This window comes from Lipotes vexillifer, unplaced genomic scaffold, assembly GCF_000442215.2.
Source record: "Lipotes vexillifer unplaced genomic scaffold, Lipotes_vexillifer_v1.1 scaffold438, whole genome shotgun sequence".
NCBI classification, from domain to species: domain Eukaryota; kingdom Metazoa; phylum Chordata; class Mammalia; order Artiodactyla; family Lipotidae; genus Lipotes; species Lipotes vexillifer.
In genome coordinates, this window is record NW_006784126.1 from 716,362 (window position 1) to 735,235 (window position 18,874).

Here is an 18,874-nt window from a genome sequence, read left to right on the forward strand (position 1 = left end):
GGTGTGGAGGCTGGGTGACAACCTGGACCCTGCAGAGCCTGGAGGAGACTTTTCCTCAGGAGACCTGTGGATACCCTTGGGGAAGCTGGAGGCTGCCTTCCCATGTCTCATGAGAGATGCCTCATTTGTTCTGCAGCACTTACACAGGAAGGATTGTACTAGAAGACTGAAATGCTACCTGTCCTAGAGGCTGGGAGAGAGAGAGCGCTCCTGCTTAGATCTGTAAAGATCTGGAAGCAGAAAGTTTGTGTGTCTGTATCTTAAGACTGGGATTATTCTTTTTCTACTGCTTGGAGTATTAGCTTCCTAGGACTGGCATAGTGAGCTGAGTGGGTTAAGACAACAGAAGTTTATTCTCTGCAAGTTCTGGAGGCTGGAAACCCAAAATCAAGGTGTTGTTAGGGTCATGCTCTCTCTGAAGACTCTAAGGGAGGAATCCTTCCTAGTCTCTCCCAGTTTCTGGAGATTGCTGGCAATTCTTGGTATTCCTTGGTGTGTCTGCAGATGCATCACTCTAATCTTTCCCTCTGTCTTCATACGGCCTTCTTTCCCTCTGCTTGTAAGGATACCAGTCATTAAATTAGGGCTCACACTAACACAGTATGAACTCATCTTAACTTGATTACATCTGTAAAGGCCAATTTCCAAATAAAGTCCTATTCATAGGTTCCAGGGATTGGAACTTCAACATACCTTTTTGGGGAACACAGTCCAACCCGTAACAGTTGGCTTGTTTGGTCACCAAAGAGAAAATGCGGTGTCTCTCGCCATTCTCTCTGATCTAGAGAGCTAATATCCTAACTAACTAAGGACTTACAGAGCCACGAGCACACTGCATCCCAAGAGATGGGGACAGAAAGCTTCACAAGTGCCTGAAAAAGAAAGCTTCCTGTCTCACAATATTCCTGCCCTCCCCCAGAAACGTTCCAAGGGTCCAGTCTCAAGATGAAAGGGAGCCATCATTAGAAGTGATGACCTACCGAAGTAATGAAACCTTTAGGACAACCCCATCCTGCTTCACAGCACTGTTTACCTCAGTCCCCACCCCTCCCCCACCCCACCCAGAAGATTCCCTCTCGTTGCTCAGACTCAGCTGAACAGTTCTCAAAAGCTTAGGCAGGTATGCAAGGGTGACAGCCCTGGAGACCTAATGAGGCTCACCTACAAGGAGGAATGTGGTTGAGTCATTTGGCCTGAGGTAGCTGAAAGAAATGCTCCAGAAATGAGTGTTAGGACCATTACTGGCCTGTGCAGAAATAGCAATGTTGGCATACTTCTACTTTATTCTTTTGCTTAATATAAAAAAAGAGAAATGAAAGCTTTGCATTTTTCTCTAAACTAAAAATAAAAATCAGTAGGGTTTTACTATTGTTTTTCTTGTCAGCTCAGAATCAGCAGAATCAGAATCTCCACATGTCAAACATATGGGTGAGAGTATTACGGATACAGACTTCAACTCTCTTCTTAGGACGTGCTCGTGTTTACATTGATTGACCCAGGATGACAGCTAATGACAGCTGATGGGATTGATCATAATTGTAATCAATTCTTTGTTTCTTACCTAAAGTAAATAAATTGTAATCAATTCTTTGTTTAATAACTTGTAAAAAGTATTTATTTCAAGTCTGCTTACCTTACTTATTGTTAAGCTCCATGAGTATTGGGCCTCTATTTGATTCACTTCTATATCCCCAATATGGTTCTCATTACATAGTAAAAACTCAATGGGTATTTGGGAAATGTTTATAGGCCAAAAGGGCTACACTTATAGAGAAATGGAAAGGAAGATCCAATGAGTCATTCTGCAGTTACGGACCTCATCATCAAATGAATATGAAACACTGTCGGCCCCCAGAATTATTGAGCTGGGAAACTGTTGACTTTGAAAGTTGAGAGTCATAGAGTTGCTTGATCGGTATCCCACACAAAGTTAAGGCACCAAATCCAATGTCCAGCATTAATTTAGAACATAAGTGGCTAAAACTTTGCTCATATCTTTAATTCAAATCCAAAGTTTACCAAAGAAGGTGATAAAATCAATATCCATCTGAGTTTACAGAAAGTTCTTCTCTCATACTTGCTAGCCCTCCCCTTAACATAGATTACCACAACTTCTCATTCAGAGGTTTAGAGACAATATGAACATACTAATTTTTCATAGCTTTGTTCATTAAAATTGTGTGTTTTCACTGTATACTTCTTTCAACTTTCCTGTATGTTTAAAAATTTTCATGATAATATTTTGAGAAAAATTATTTAAGTTATAAAGGAAGAGTGGATATGGGTCACTTACTGTCACTGTTTGAGTAGACAGCAGGTACTTAAAGTGTTTATATAGTAGTGAAATGACTATCTATGCATATGTATGTACTTTCGCTTTAACATTTATAAGCATATGCTTTACCACTTAATAGCTCTGTGAACCTTAGGCAAATAATTTCTCTGAACTTCTTCTGTAACATAAGAATATGTCACATGCCTGAAGGCAGTGGGTTGGATCAGATGATTTCTTGATATCATTTTCTGATGAATGCTAATAGACGCAGCTGGAGTATAGAACTTAAGCTGTTCACAGATATACATGTGTGTGTTGAACCAAGATCGCTACTTCTGTAGTAAAAAATTATCAAAATCAGCAGTTTCCTATGATTCAACCCAATATGTACATATATAATATAATACTGGGTTGGCCAAAAAGTTCATTTGGGTTTTTCTCTAAGATGTTACAGAAAAACCCAAACGAACTTTTTGGCCAACCCATTATCTACCAGATAGTCTATTTATCCAATATATACTTACTTGGCACCCACTTTGTGCCAGGCACTGTCAGTTTTTAAGACACAGAGAGGAACAGTTCCTGCAGTAAAGGAGCATATAGTGCAGTCTCTTTCTCCCAAGGTGTTTGCTCTAACAGCAATGTTTGTCACATGCCATGGAAACAGAGAGACTAGACCACTAACTGTAAGTGATTAAAGGGTACTTCACTGCAGATATGATAGGAGGCTCCCAGAAGAAGAAAAGGATGTTAATGGCATTAAGACACCGCTAAGAGATGGCGTGAGGGTATGAAAGGATCCGTCCTGTCAGGGAACGGTGAGAAGCTCACGGTAATAGAAGCACAGCATACAGGAGAGAGGTATTAAGGAACAGAGGTGGGAGGTATAAGTTGGGTCATATTGCAAAGACCATGCTGAGTTTAAGATTTTACCTAATTTATAATGTCACTATCAGCTTTGATTTTGAAAAAGATTGATTTTAGATAGGTAACTCTGGTGAAAATGTGGAAGACAGACTAAAACTGGGAGAAGCATGTCTCCAGTTGACCAGATAGGAAATTATTGCAGTAGTCCAAATGAATGGCAGTAGGAGGGTAAGAGAGAGGCTGGATTCATAGAGATTTCTGGCAAAAGAACTGGCAGGAATTGTTAACAATACCAAATATATCTTCCATCAAATTTGGGAACTTTTAGTTCATTATTCCCTTGAATCTTTTTTCTGCATTGTTTTCCATCTCCTTTTCAGACTCCACTTATATTCACATTAGACCTTCTGATACTATCCTACAAGTGACAGAGTCTCTGTTCATTAAATGTGGGAAACTCACTTAATGCTTTTCTCCTCTTTGAAGTATCAATGCTTCTTCTGTTTCTGCCCACCTTTGTTTGTCCTCCAATAGCTTCAGACAGTTGTGATATATATATACATATATACACACACACACATATACATATAATTACACACACAATATGTGTGTATGCATCTATGTGTGCGGGTATAAAATTATGTGTATATTGTGAATTTATGTATATACTGTGTATGTGTGCAATTGTTCTCATTGGGATGGTTGATCTGATCTGAGCTATTCTGCCATTACTAGAAGAAGAACCCACACCTAACACAAGATTAAATGTATTCCCTGTTTAGAAAGTAATTAGAAAAACATCGATAAATAATAAGGTCCTTAAATGCAAAATGAAACATATAAGAAAAAACAAATAACTCAGTAGAAAAATGAGCAAAAGAATGAATAAACATTTCATAGAGGGGAAAACACAAATGGTTGATAAACATATAAAAATTATCAACTCTAGGAATAGTCAAGTAACTTCAAATTAAGATAACAAAATTATACCTATTTTAACAAAAATTAAGACAAATAACAAAACCAAGAGATGGATCAATGGAAATTGACCTGCTTGTAGGAATATAAAATTGTACTTTGGAAAAGAACTTGATATTATCTTGAGAAGTTGATCATTTGCTATGACTCAGTAATTCTGTTCCAAAATATAAACAACCTAGAAAATCTCTTTATTTGTGCATCGGGAGAAATGTATTGGAATGTTTAGAGAAGTGTGTTTCATAATAACGGAAAAAACTGGAAAATCAACTCTCCGTTTCTAAGATGACAAATTTTGATACAATCACAAAGTTAATATCACACAGCAATGAAAACGAATGACCTACTACTACAGACACTAATATATATCATCGTAGAAACAACATCAAGTAGAAAAAGACTACACAGATAAATATGAAACCATTTTTATAAAGCTCAAAAAACAAGGAAATAAATTACATCTTATTTCAATTCATATGGATATGTGGTAAAACTATTTTTTAAGAGAATGATTAATGAAAAATTCAGCATAGAGTTTATCTCTGGGAAGGAAATAGGAGATGGATAAGTAAAGAATAAAAAGATATTGGTATTTTTCTAATTCTTATGGAGGTGATGGGTTCATAGGCATTCATTTTAAAATGTGCTTCATAAAGTATTTATATTTACATATAATTTTTTAATGTATAAAATAGATTAAAATGTAGAAGAGGCAGAAAATTGGGTAAGCTTGGAAAAAAGATGAATAATACCATAATAGCAGGAAGAATCTCTTGCTGCTGTTTTCAGCTGAGTAAATACTACTTGGCTAAATATATATTTTTGTAAATCCCAATTTGAATGACATTTAAATAATTAGGTCATCAGATGTCTTTTAGAATTAGCCTATCCTTCGGAGTTATGAGGCTTTCAAAAGTCATGTTTCTGTTAAAAATGATATTCTGAGTATTTATAAACTAGTAATTTGTACAAAACATATTTTTGATAAAATAATTTTGACTTCAATTTTATGTATACTTGTACATAGTACTAGCACTTGTAAATTAGTACTTAAGCTTATTATTTAAATGAGCCCTCCCCTTTGGTTTACAAGTAGTTTGATAGTATATACCAAATAACTACTGAGACAGAAAATATTAAAATCTATTATTTCCAGATAAAGTTTCTGAGTCAAATCCTCTCCCTCAATATCTCATCTAAACTGACATGTGCTTTTTTTCTTTTTCAAAATGTGGGTCATTTTGAAAGAAATGCTTTCAGAAGAAAAACATGTATGATTAATGCTAACTTGAAAAGATACACTAAAATTCTGTGGTTTTCTGAACATCACATGTTGAATAAAGCTATTTGGGATCATATGATCATGTTTTAGATTTCCCAAAAAGGCCAACAGAGCCTATTTCTAGTAATGTTATAGAGTTCATCTTGAAAGCAGCTGGGAATGTTTAGGGAAATAGTCACAATTTGGAATGTAATTAGATTCTTAGTCATTAGGGTTAAGAACATACCAGACAACAATCAATATGCCAGCTTTTCTTAGACCAAAAACAGAAAGTGAATTATAAATCAAGAAATAAATTCCAGAGGGGGGAAAAAATTCCTTATTTGTTTCTTCTACTTACCAAGTATGTTTTAAGTTCCACTGCGTCAGTTTCTCCAATCTGATGATCCTTGAACACTGAAAATTAAAAGTATAAAGTGATTAAGAGCAGGGACAATGCCCATTTGGAGTAAAGTTGAGATCTTTCCTATTCACATGTGGTCTGCGGACCAGGTGGGAGTTTGGTAGAAATACAAAACCTTGGCCCAGCCAGACTCAGAGTCGGAATCTTCATCTCCACAAGACCCCTGTGCGATTTATGTGCACATTAAATTGAGGGACTCACTGGTGTAGATTAAGTTTATTTCAAATAAAGTTACATAAAAACCATTTGCTTTCCTTCAGGTCATTAATCCACAGTAATACATATGAGTAACATTGAGAAAGCTGTTGCTGTTGCTATTCTCTTTTACTCTCTCTTCTACTAAAAAAATATCTATATTATATCTCTTTTTCTGGATATTTGTTTTTGTGAACTGGAAAAAACAGAAAAGGAGGAATTCCCTTTAGGATGAAGGACACATACAAGATCTTCAAGGGCAAATACCAAGCTGGAATTATTGTTCTGTTAAAAATCCTTTCCTGTTGTTGTTTTTGAATTACAAGATAAAAGAAAACAGCCATCCCAGTTGATATTAACATTTTAATGTATGAAGGTTGAATTAAGAAGAACTGGAAGTACCCAGTTAAGATTCTGCCATTAGAGTTTACAGGTAAGACAAAAAGTTTTAAAAATACTTAGAAATGAGGCTTTTCCTCATTTCCCTGTATAATCCATCAGCGAGTGCTGTCAGTTCATGCTCCCCTGTATATTTCCAGGTGTTTTCCATTTCCTCTGAAACCCTTTTCATCCAAAATCACCATCATCTCTCTCCTGGGCCAGAGCATTAACCACCTAACTGGTCCTCCTAACTGGTCTCCCTACATTCCCGCTTGCCTCTCTCCAATCCTTCTCAGATGGCAATCAGAGGGACCTTTGTAAACATAAACCAGACCATCACCTTCATGACTCAAGGCACTTCATGACACTGGCTCCTGCACGATGGCCCGATGCGCCCTACGTGGAAAGGCCCCTGCTTCTTTCACCACAGGGTATCTCCCTGCTCTTCCCAGGGTACACCTCCCACCAGCCTCAAGCCCTTATTTCTGGCCCTTTTCTGCCTCTGGGTCTTTGTACCTGTAACTCTCACCTCACCCCAACACATATACTCTGGCTTTTTTCACATTCTCATCCTTCAGCTCAAAGTTTCCCTCTGCAGATAGGCTTTCCTGGCCTGGCCACATTATTTGAATAGCACCTGGCCCCTTACACCCCAGTCACTTTATCTCATCACTCTTTCTTTTCTAGTATCCCATGGTTCAACCTATAATAATCTTGCTGCTTGGGTCTCCTGTTTGTTTGTTTTTTATATATATATATACATTTATTTATTTGTTTGTTTTTGGCTGCGTTGGGTCTTCGTTGCTGTGTGCGGGCTTTCTCTAGTTGTGGTGATTGGGGGTTACTCTTCTTTGCGGTGCGTGGGCTTCTCACTGCAGTAGCTTCTCTTGTTGCAGAGCACAGGCTCTAGGTGCACGGGCTTCAGTAGTTGTGGCGCATGCGCTTAGCTGCTCCGCCGCATGTGGGATCTTCCCAGACCAGGGCTCGAACTGTGTCCCCTACATTGGCAGGCGGATTCTTAACCACTGTGCCATCAGGGAAGCCTGAGTCTCCTGTTAATCGCCTGTCTCCCCAACTGGACTTTGTGGTCTGTGAAAATAGAGACTGGTCTATCTTTTTCACTGTTCTGTCCCTAGCACCTAGCACAATATCTTGTAGAGAGAGGTGCCCAATAAACATTCGATGAATGAAGCAATGAATGAAATGACCTGAATTAACATTACCAAGATATGGCTCTTAGATGGTTATTAAATATGTGTTGTAGTTAATTATTTCTTAGTAACTTTTTTCAAATAGAAAAAAACTTAAAACATCCTAATGATATCATTGAACTATAAATCGTTAATATCCCCTTCATGTTTCTCATTAATATTATAATCTCTAGGTATCATGGCCACTAAACTTAGGAGAATATATTTGTCAACCAAATCTTCTAGCCCAAAATCACCTTTGATAGTGCCCACAGGTATTTTCCTAAGAACCACATCTAATGTCACACCTAAGGTAGACACAGATAGTTGTCTACACAATCTGTTCTCCCTTCTCCCTTCCTAATAGAACCTCTATTGTTTTTGGAACAGAAATATGCCCAGATAGCATTTCTCAGCCTTCCTTGAGGTAAGGTGAGTGCCATTAAACACATTTCTGGCCAGAGAGACAGAAACTTTAAATCTTTTTTTTTTTTAAATAATTTTTACTGGTTTATCTAGGATATTCTTTTTTTTTTTCTTTTTTTAAAAATTTATTTGGTTGCACCAGGTCTCAGTTGTGACAGGCAGGCTCCTTGGTTGCAGTTCACGGGCTCCTTAGCTGCGGCATGCATGTGGGATCTAGTTCCCTGGTCAGGGATTGAACCCGGGCCCCCTGCATTGGGAGCACAGAGTCTGAACCACTGCACCACCAGGGAAGTCCCCAGAAAGCTTAAATCTTTAGAGAACGTTTTGCATTCTTCATAAGGACTCCACTAATTGCTATGGGATGCTTCCACCAGTTTCCAGTCTGAGACTTGACCATGGTGGCTTGAGCTACAGCAGCCACCACCCAACCATGAGGAGAAGATGAGAGAATCACAAAGACCTTGCCCCTGACACCCTCGAGACATTGAACCAAAACCAGCAACTACTAGCCTTCAAATTTCTTGGTGAAAAACAAACCTGAGTTTGTTTAAGCCACTGTTTTACCAGGTTTTCTCTATTACTTTTTTTTGACACTTGAAATTATGCTGATTGGCTGGCACAGGTTTTTTTTAATTTTTATTTTTATTGAAGTATAGCTGATTAATAATGATGTGTTAGTTACAGGTGTACACTCTATTACTTTAAAACCTGCAGTGTCTCTACTGCTATATGATAAAAATCCAGACTTCTTCCTGTAGAACCCAGGGACTTTCACAGTCTAACCCAAGCCACCTTCTAACATCACTTCTCATTCCTCAGCCATGCGTTACTACAGCCCCTCAACAACCTGCTCTCACCAATGCTTTCTACACATCAAATGACTCTGAACTTCTCCCCTTTTCCTACTACATCACACATCTCCAAACCTCTGTGTCTACTGCTCCTCTCACTACCTCCTGCTGGAACCTCCAGTTCCAGCATCCTGCCCTCCATAAGCCTTCCACGTCTCTCTGAGTCAGTTTCCTTGCCCATTCTTCTCTGCCTTCCAATGTCATTACAGTACTTATGACACTGCGTTATAATTGGCCCATTATGCATCTGTTTTCTCTAGTCTGTGAGACATAGGCCTGGTATGTTAGTCATCTTAGCATCTTAAACACCTAACATTCCACTGGTTACCATAACCCCTAAAAATCATTCATCAAATAAACGAATGAATATCTCTCAGCTCACAGTTACTGTTATTTTAAAATCATTATATCTCACTGTGTCTCTCCATGAATTATTCCTTTTTATTTGAGCACCTACTATGTGCCAGACTCTATACTAAGCATTAGGGATAAAGCACTGAACAAAACAGACAAAATTTTGTCCCTGTATAGATTTTCCTCTATTGAAAAAATTTATGGAAATGAAGTGAAAATCAATTAAAGGATATTACAATAAACCAAACCTGAGCAGTAATAAGTAATGAAGGCAGGGTTGGTAAGGTGACACACCAAGGTGACAGCCAGCGTAGTGCAAAAAGTATCATTTAGAAAATAAAAAATAATTCTAAGCCTACCTCATTAGAATTTGAAGAAGACAGTAAGCAATAATCTAATTTCCACTGTTTATGCTAGATACAGTTACTACTAAGGTATAAAAAAAGTAAAATGAAACAAATGTTTCTATGTATACATTCAGATATATGTGCAATAAGGCTTATTACATTATTGTTTACAATAGTCAAGCTTTGGAAACAATCTAAATATTCCTCAATAGGGGATTCATTAAATAAAATATCATGATTTCATACTGTGGAATGTTATGCAGCCATTAAAAGAATAAGAAAGTCTTATAGCTACTGATATAGAAATAAAAACCTCTAAGATATGTTACTAAAAGATAAAGCAATCCACAGAATAACATAGATAACATTTATTTCTTAAAGGTATGTATATGTATGCAACGTATTTATTAAAGTTATAGAAATAGAACTGCAGAAAGAAGGAAAAACAGAAGGATGGAAGGAAGGAAGGAAGGAAAGAAGGAAGAAAAACTGACACAAGAAAAATGAAAAATCTCAATAGTACTTGTATCTGTAAAAGAAATCAACTTCTCTCCCAGGAAGAAAATGTAATTTTTCTCCTAGGAAGAAAACTTTAGGCCCAGCTTACATCAGTGATTCCCTGAAACCTTGAAGGAAGAAATAACACCAATCTTACACAAAGTCTTCCAGAAAAAAGAAATAAGGAAATATTTCCAATCTCATTTTGGGAGGGCAGCAGGTTGATATCAAATTCTGACAAGAATTTTATAAGAAAGAAGCACGACAAGAAAAAGCCGATTTCTCCCATGAACACAGATATAAAAATCACACACAAAATATAAGCAAATCAAATCTAGTAGTATATGAAAAGGATAAAATACCACAACCAAGATTTGTTTCAACTAGAAATGCATGGGTGATTTAATACTTAAAATCTTTTAATAAAATTCAACAAACTTAAAGAAAAAGAAAACAGAAAGCTCATATGGTCATCTCAAAAGATCCAGGAAAAAAATAATCATTTGATAAAACTCAACATTCATTCATAGTAGAAAAACTTTGTAACAAATTAGGAATGCAGAGGAACTTCCATAATCTGATAGCCACAATAACAAAACAAAACAGAAAAAGCCTACAGCAAACATCATAATTTATAAAGGAAGGAGCTGTCTTTAGTCAACTGGCACATACTAGGTACTTAAGAAAGAGCTGTTGAATGAATAAATCAGATTTAATTTATTTTATTCTAAAATAGAAACACTAAAACATGCTTGTTATAAAATAAAATTATCTTAGTAAGACAGTAACTGCTATTAGAAAATATTTCCAAATTATCTGTTAAAAATAAATAGAACATCTGGTAGTGGCACCAGTTGCTGAGAGTTTACCATGATCCAGTCGCCTGACATTCGTTACCTTATTTAATCCTTACAAAAGGATTAATAGTATCTGCTACAAGACAAATACTATTAATATACACATTTTACAGATGAGGGAAATAAGGCTTAGAGTCACACAGCTTGCCTAACTCACATAGTTACTAAAGAGCAGAAAGATTTGACCTCAAACAATCTGTCTCTCACAATACCTTTTTAACCACTATGTTACAATATCTTCAATTTTTAAACCACTTTTCACTACAGTATGTAATTTTTGAAAGCCAATAAGAAAAAAGGGGGAGAAAAGCAATAAGCAGACTCCTACTTCCTAAAAGGAGATATGAGACATAATGAAAGTGCTTGAAATGGCACATATTGGAGCCAAAATGGTAGTTGTTAATACAACTGAGAAAGGGTGGATTGCTTTCCCACAGAAACTGTGGAAACACAGATGCTATCCAACCTTAGAAATGTAAAATTGTTCATGTTTTTGATCTCTGGACCAAAGGAAAAACTACAAATTCCAATGTTTGGAACATTTAATGGAAGAGTTTTAAAGGAAACCATTATTATAATCATGGTACCCACCAGCATTATGAGAATCCAAGCTCTGTCAACATTTCTTTATAAATTCACTATTAGGACTTTCTAACTCATCCAGTATTATTTAGTTAGAGCTTAAAAATCTGAAATGTAAGATCTTAAATTGTGAGTGATATTATTCCAAGAATTATGCAGAGGAAAATGGATATCATGTGATACAGACACAATAGAAAAATGTTTGGCTTATGCAGGATTTTAACAGGTATTAGCTGTCTTTTACTTTGTTTTTCTTGCTTTGGAAGAAGGTTTAGGGGAGGATGGTTGACCTGGGATGGAAGATTGTATTGTCAACTCAACCATGAGCAAAAATTTTAAATTTATTATGTTATATACAGTTTGATAAACTCTTTAAAAACCTATTGTCTCCACTTTCTGAGCCTACGCAAAGGCTTGGAATCTCATAAAGAGAGATTATTTTTAAGAACTCTGGCACTTTGTTTTTAGTCTAAACCATAAAACAAATAAACAAACAAACAAAACAAACAAACAAAAAAAACCCGAAAGAATAGCCATTTCTAATCCTGTCCAGTACATTCCAGCTAAATGAAAGTAAGAAGACATAGAACAAAAGGAGCTATTCGGTCATTTCAGAACTTCAGCAAATATTGAGTTAAAATACTTTCTCAATAAAGGTTAAGGCTGAAGAGCTCTGATTCCTCTGAAAATGATTCTCTTATCTCTAACCTCCATGTTCCTTGACATTATTATTTTTTTCATCTCCCTTCCTTGAGATGACTTGTCTTTAAAACTAAATCAAAGGTGGGAAAAGGGGCTTCCCTGGTGGCACAGTGGTTGAGAGTCCGCCTGCCGATGCAGGGGACACGGGTTTGTGCCCCAGTCCGGGAAGATGCCACGTGCCGCAGAGCGGCTGGGCCCGTGAGCCATGGCCGCTGAGCCTGCGTGTCCAGAACCTGTGCTCCGCAACGGGAGAGGCCAAAGCAGTGAGAGGCCCACGTACCGCAAAAAAAAAAAAAGGGGTGGGGGAAGAAATGTAGCAAATTGTATCTCACAGAGGCAAATGAAATAAACTTTAATGACTCAATCGGAATTATAGTTCACGTCACCATTTATCATGCTTGAAAACCATGATGAACGTTTTGTAGGATAACATTACATGGCTAAGTCAGAAGAGAATGAATGAAACAATGCAATCCATCTGATTCATTATGGCCAATCTCCCCAGTCACAAATATGGAAGACACCAAGAAAATTCAGGCCTTTCATTGACACTGAAAAATAACATAATGAATTGCCCAAGGCCACCCCATTTTCCTGGAATCACATAAATGTAACCTTATGTGGCTTCTTTTGCTAATCTATCCAATTCAATTTTTACCTCACTGGATCTTGAAAAAGATACAGTGTACATGAAGTTCTAACTTTAAACTCCTTCTGCCTCCTAGGATTACTAAAAATCAATTGGTTGATTGTTTAAGTGGGAAGTAATTTAGATTTATTTTCTGGTAGGGCCTGGTGTTCCTTACCAAAAGAATTGTCTGACTATTTTACCTAATCTAGCATTTTTTGCTGCTGGATTTATTTTACATAGTAAATTTCTGCATCAAATGTTCACTTAATGGGTAAAGCCTTAAAATAATAGACCCATTTTAAATAAACTGTCCAATAAGTAAGGAAAGTCTTTAAACTATGGGAAGTAAGGCTATTTCTACTATTATGCTTTAAATCTTATGGTTCACACAAGTTTCTTATGTACACGTTTTGGCTACAAGTACATCCTCATATTAAATAAAAATGGTTTCAAAACAAACTGATTCATGTGTCAGCATAATCTAAATACAGAAGGTATAATCTTATAAGTAGAAATGGTGCTAAAATTCTGAAGTTAGAAGGTTTACTGTAAGTAAGAAGCCAAAAGTTCAGACACTCAACCAAAGTTGATCCAAACCTCTTGGGTTAGAAATATCACAAAAGTGAGCTTTTCCACAAAATGGCCTGTATTTCCTGTTTTTAGCTAAGCTGGAAGTGCAGTAGGAACAATACTTATTATGGCATGTCATTGTGTCTACTTTGGGTTTGAAACCACCAAGCAGAGACTATAAGCATGACGAATCAAAAGGAAAAAAATGAGTGGAGAGGTGTTCTGGGCTAAGAAAGGGAGAATTAATGGAAACAGAATTTCCTAACTTGACCACCAGTTAACCATAGCTTGGATGTCCAACGTGCTATGAATCACGAGCAACTAGCTCCAAAATAATACAAGAACATCTCGGGCTAGATCATTACTGCAGTATATTGTTAATAAAACTTACAGAAAAAAAATTAGCAGACATAGTTATTCAAGGGGTAATATGGTACTCATGTAAATTCCTTTTTACAAAATAATCTGGAAATGAGATAGCACAAACGACTTGCTAGACAGACAGACACTTGCTAGACATTCATCACATTCATTTAGAAATTTTAGGCAAAAATCACAGCTCTCATCAACAGGGTTGATAATAACTCTTCACAGGAAGAGTGTGGAATTGTTAGACAGAACACAGGCTGAATTTTCCAAAGCAAAGTCTCAAAAGTTTCATGGATTGTGAATACAGAGGTATATTACCCAAAAGGCCACTTAATGCTATTGTCTCTAACATAATTTCTTATGGTCTTTAAACTAAAACTTCTTAGCTGATAAACCCAAACTACTAATATTCCACCATTTAGTTAACATATTTATTAAATCTGTGCAATATTGTTTATGCATACTCAGTTAAGAAAGAAAATTTGGGAGCTTTTCCTCTTTTCTACTTGATTGCTCCATAATCAAGGGCATGCTATGAAGTTGGACAAGTCACTTAGTGATGCAGTATCTAAGAGTCCCCTTAGAAATATTACTTGCCCCCTAACAAATCAATCCTCAAAGATGAAAAAACAAAAAAAATTAGTAATAATGAAAAACAAAAGAAAACAGGTGTCTAGGATTTGCAGCCAGGACGAGAGAGGCTTAACAGTATAATATATTGACACTAACTATAAAGAAAGTTTGTGAGTCCTTGCAAAGAAGAGTGAAAAGTAAGAAAACAATGAAATGAGACAGCAGAACTGAGACACAAACCCAAAACAATTAAGAAAATGGCAATAGGAACATACATATCGATAATTACCTTAAATGTAAATGGATTAAATGCTCCAACCAAAAGACACAGACTGCTGAATGGATACAAAAACAAGACCCATATATATGCTGTCTACAAGAGACCCACTTCAGACCTAGGGACACATAGAGACTGAAAGTGAGGGGATGGAAAAAGATCTTCCATACAAATGGAAATCAAATGAAAGGTGGAGTAGCATTTCTCATATCAGACAAAATAGACTTTAAAATAAAGACTATTACAAGAGACAAAGAAGGACACTACATAATGATCAAGGGATCAATCCAAGAAGAAGATATAACAATTGTAAATATTTATGCACCCAACGTAGGAACACCTCAACATAAGGCAAATGCTAGCAGCCATAAAAGGGGAAATTGACAGTAACATAATAATAGTAGAGGACTTTAAAACCCCACTTTCACCAAAGGACAGATCATCCAAAATGGAAATAAATAAGGAAACACAAGCTTTAGATGACACATTAAACATGATGGACTTAATTGATATTTATAGGACACTCCATCCAAAAACAACAGAATACACATTTTTCTCAAGTGCTCATGGAACATTCTCCAGGATAGATCATATCTTGGGTCACAAATCAGGCCTTGGTAAATTTAAGAAAATTGAAATCATTATCACGTATCTTTTCTGACCACAAAGCTGAGAATGGATATCAGTTACAGGAAAAAAATCTGTAAAAAATACAAACACATGGAGGCTAAACAATACACTGTTAAATAACCAAGAGATCACAGAAGAAATCAAAGATAAAATTTAAAAAATGCCTAGAAACAAATGACGATGAAAACATGATGACACAAAACCTATGGGATGCAGCAAAAGCAGTTCTAAGAGGGAAGTTTATAGCAATACAAACCTACCTCAAGAAACAAGAAACATCTCAAATAAACAACCTAACCTTAAACCTAAAGGAATAAGAGAAAGAACAAAAAAAACCCCAAAGTTAGCAGAAGGAAAGAAATCATAAAGATCACATTAGAAATAAATGAAAAAGAAATGAAGGAAACAATAGCAAAGATCAATAAAACTAAGAGCCGGTTCTTTGAGAAGATAAACAAAATTGATAAACCATTAGCCAGACTCATCGAGAAAAAAAGGGAGAAGACTCAAATCAATAGAATTAGAAATGAAAAAGGAGAAGTAACAACTGACACTGCAGAAATACAAAGGATCATGAGAGATTACTACAAGCAACTACATGCCAATAAAATGGACAAGCTGGAAGAAATGGACACATTCTTAGAAAAGCACAACCATCTGACACTAAACCAGAAAGAAATGGAAAATACAAACAGACCAATCACAAGCACTGAAATTGAAACTGTGATTAAAAATCTTCCAACAAACAAAAGGCCAGGACCAGATGGCTTCACAGGCGAATTCTATCAAACATTTAGAGAAGAGCTAACACCTACCCTTCTCAAACTCTTCCAAAATATAGCAGAGGGAGGAACACTCCCAAACTCATTCTATGAGGCCACTATCACCCTGATACCAAAACCAGACAAAGATATCACAAGAAAAGAAAACTACAGGCCAATATCGCTGATGAACATAGATGCAAAAATCCTCAACAAAATACTAGCAAACAGAATCCAAGAGCACATTAAAAGGATCATACACCATGATCAAGTGGAGTTTATCCCAGGAATGCAAGGATTCTTCAATATACGCAAATCAATCAATGTGATACACCATATTAAAAAATTGAAGGATAAAATCCATATGATCATATCAATAGGTGCAGAAAAAGCTTTCAACAAAATTCAACACCGATTTATGATAAAAACCCTCCAGAAAGTAGGCATAGAGGGAACTTACCTCAACATAATAAAGGCCATATATGACAAACCCACAGCCAACATCGTTCTCAAAGGTGAAAAACTGAAACCATTTCCACTAAGATCAGGAACAACACAAGGTTGCCCATTCTCACCAAATTATTCAACGTAGTTTTGGAATTTTTAGCCACAGCAATCAGAGAAGAAAAAGAAATAAAAGGAATCCAGATCAGAAAGGAAGTAAAACTGTCACCGTCTGCAGATGACATGATACTATACATAGAGAAATCCTAAAGATGCTATGAGAAATCCTAAAGATGCTATCTGAAAACTACTAGAGCTAATCAATGAATTTGGTAAAGTAGCAGGATACAAAATTAATGCACAGAAATTTCTTGCATTCCTATACACTAATGATGAAAAATCTGAAAGAGAAATTAAGGAAACACTTCCATTTACCATTGAAACAAAAAGAATAACATACCTAGGAATAAACCTACCTAACGAGACAAAAGACCTGTATGCAGAAAACAATAAGACACTGATGAAAAAAATTAAAGATGATACAAAAAGTTGGAGAGATATACCATGTTCTTGAATTGGAAGAATCAACATTGTGAAAATGACTACACTACTCAAGGCAATCTACAGATTCACTGCACTCCCTATCAAACTACCAATGGCATTTTTTTATAGAACTAGAACAAAAAATTTCACAATTTGTATGGAAACACAAAAGACCCCAAATAGCCAAAGCAATCTTGAGAAAGATAAATGGAGCTGGAGGAATCAAGCTCCCTGACTTCAGACTATACTACAAACCTACAGTAATCAAGACAGTATGGTACTGACACAGAAGCAGAAAGATAGATCAATGGAACAGGATAGAAAGCCCAGAGATAAACCCATGCAAATATGGTCATCTTATCTTTGATAAAGGTGGCAAGAATATACAATGGAGAAAAGTCAGCCTCTTCAATAAGTGGTGCTGGGAAAACTGGACAGCTACATGTAAAAGAATGAAATTAGAACACTCCCTAACACCATATACAAAAATAACCTCAAAATGAATTAAAGACCTAAATGTAAGGCCATGTACTATAAAACTCTTCGAGGAAAACATAGGCAGAACACTCTATGACATAAATCACAGCAAGATCCATTTGGACCCACCTCCTAAAGAAATGAAAATAGAAACAAAAATAAACAAACGGGACCTAGTGAAACTTAAAAGCTTTTGTACAGCAAAGGAAACCATAAACATGATGAAAAGACAACCCTCAGAATGGGAGAAAATATTTGCAAATGAAGTAACTGACAAAGGATTAATCTCCAAAATATACTCACAGCTCTTGCAGCTCAATATCAAAAAAGCAAACAACCCAATACAAAAATGGGCAGAAGACCTACATAGACTTTTCTCCAAAGAAGATATACAGATTGCCATCAAACACCTGAAAGTAGGCTCAACATTACTAATCATTAGAGAAATGCAAATCAAAACTACAATGAGATACAACCTCACACCAGTCAGAATGGCCATCACCAAAAAAATCTACAAACAATAAATGCTGGAGAGGGTGTAGAGGAAAGGGAACCGTCTTGCACTGTTGGTGGGAATGTAAAGTGATACAGCCACTATGGAGAACAGTATGGAGGTTCCTTAAAAAACTAAAAAGAGAACTACCATACGACACAGCAATCCCACTACTGGGCATATACCCTGAGAAAACCATAATTCAGAAAGAGTCATGTACCACAATGTTCATTGCAGCACTATTTACAATAGCCAGGACAGGGAAGCAACCTAAGTATCCAGACAGAAGAATGGATAAAGAAGATGTGGCACATATATACAATGGAATATTACTCAGCCATAAAAAGAAATGAACCGAGTCTTTTGTAGTGAGGTGGATGGACCTAGAGTCTTTCATAAGGAGTGAAGTAAGTCACAAGGAAAAACAAATACCGTATGCTAACAAATACATATGGAATCTAAAAAAACAAAAAAATTGTTCTGAAGAACCTAGGTGTAGGACAGGAGTAAAGATGCAGATGTAGAGAATGGACTTGAGGACATGGGGAGGGGGAAGGGTAAGCTGGGACGAAGTGAGAGAGTAGCGTGGACATATATACACTACCAAATGTAAAATAGCTAGTGGGAAGCAGCTGCATAGCATAGGGAGATAAACTTGCTACTCTATGACCACCTAGAGGTCATAGAGGGGTGGGATAGGGAGGGTGGGAGGGAGATGCAAGAGGGAGGAGATATGGGGATATATGTATATGTATAGCTGATTCACTTTGTTATAAGCAGAAACTAACACACCATTGTAAAGCAATTATACTCCAATAAAGATGTTGAAAGAAAGAAAGAAAGAAAGAAAGAAAGAAAGAAAGAAAGAAAGAAAGAGAAAGAAAGAAAGAAAGAAAGAAAGAAAGAAAGAAAGAAAGA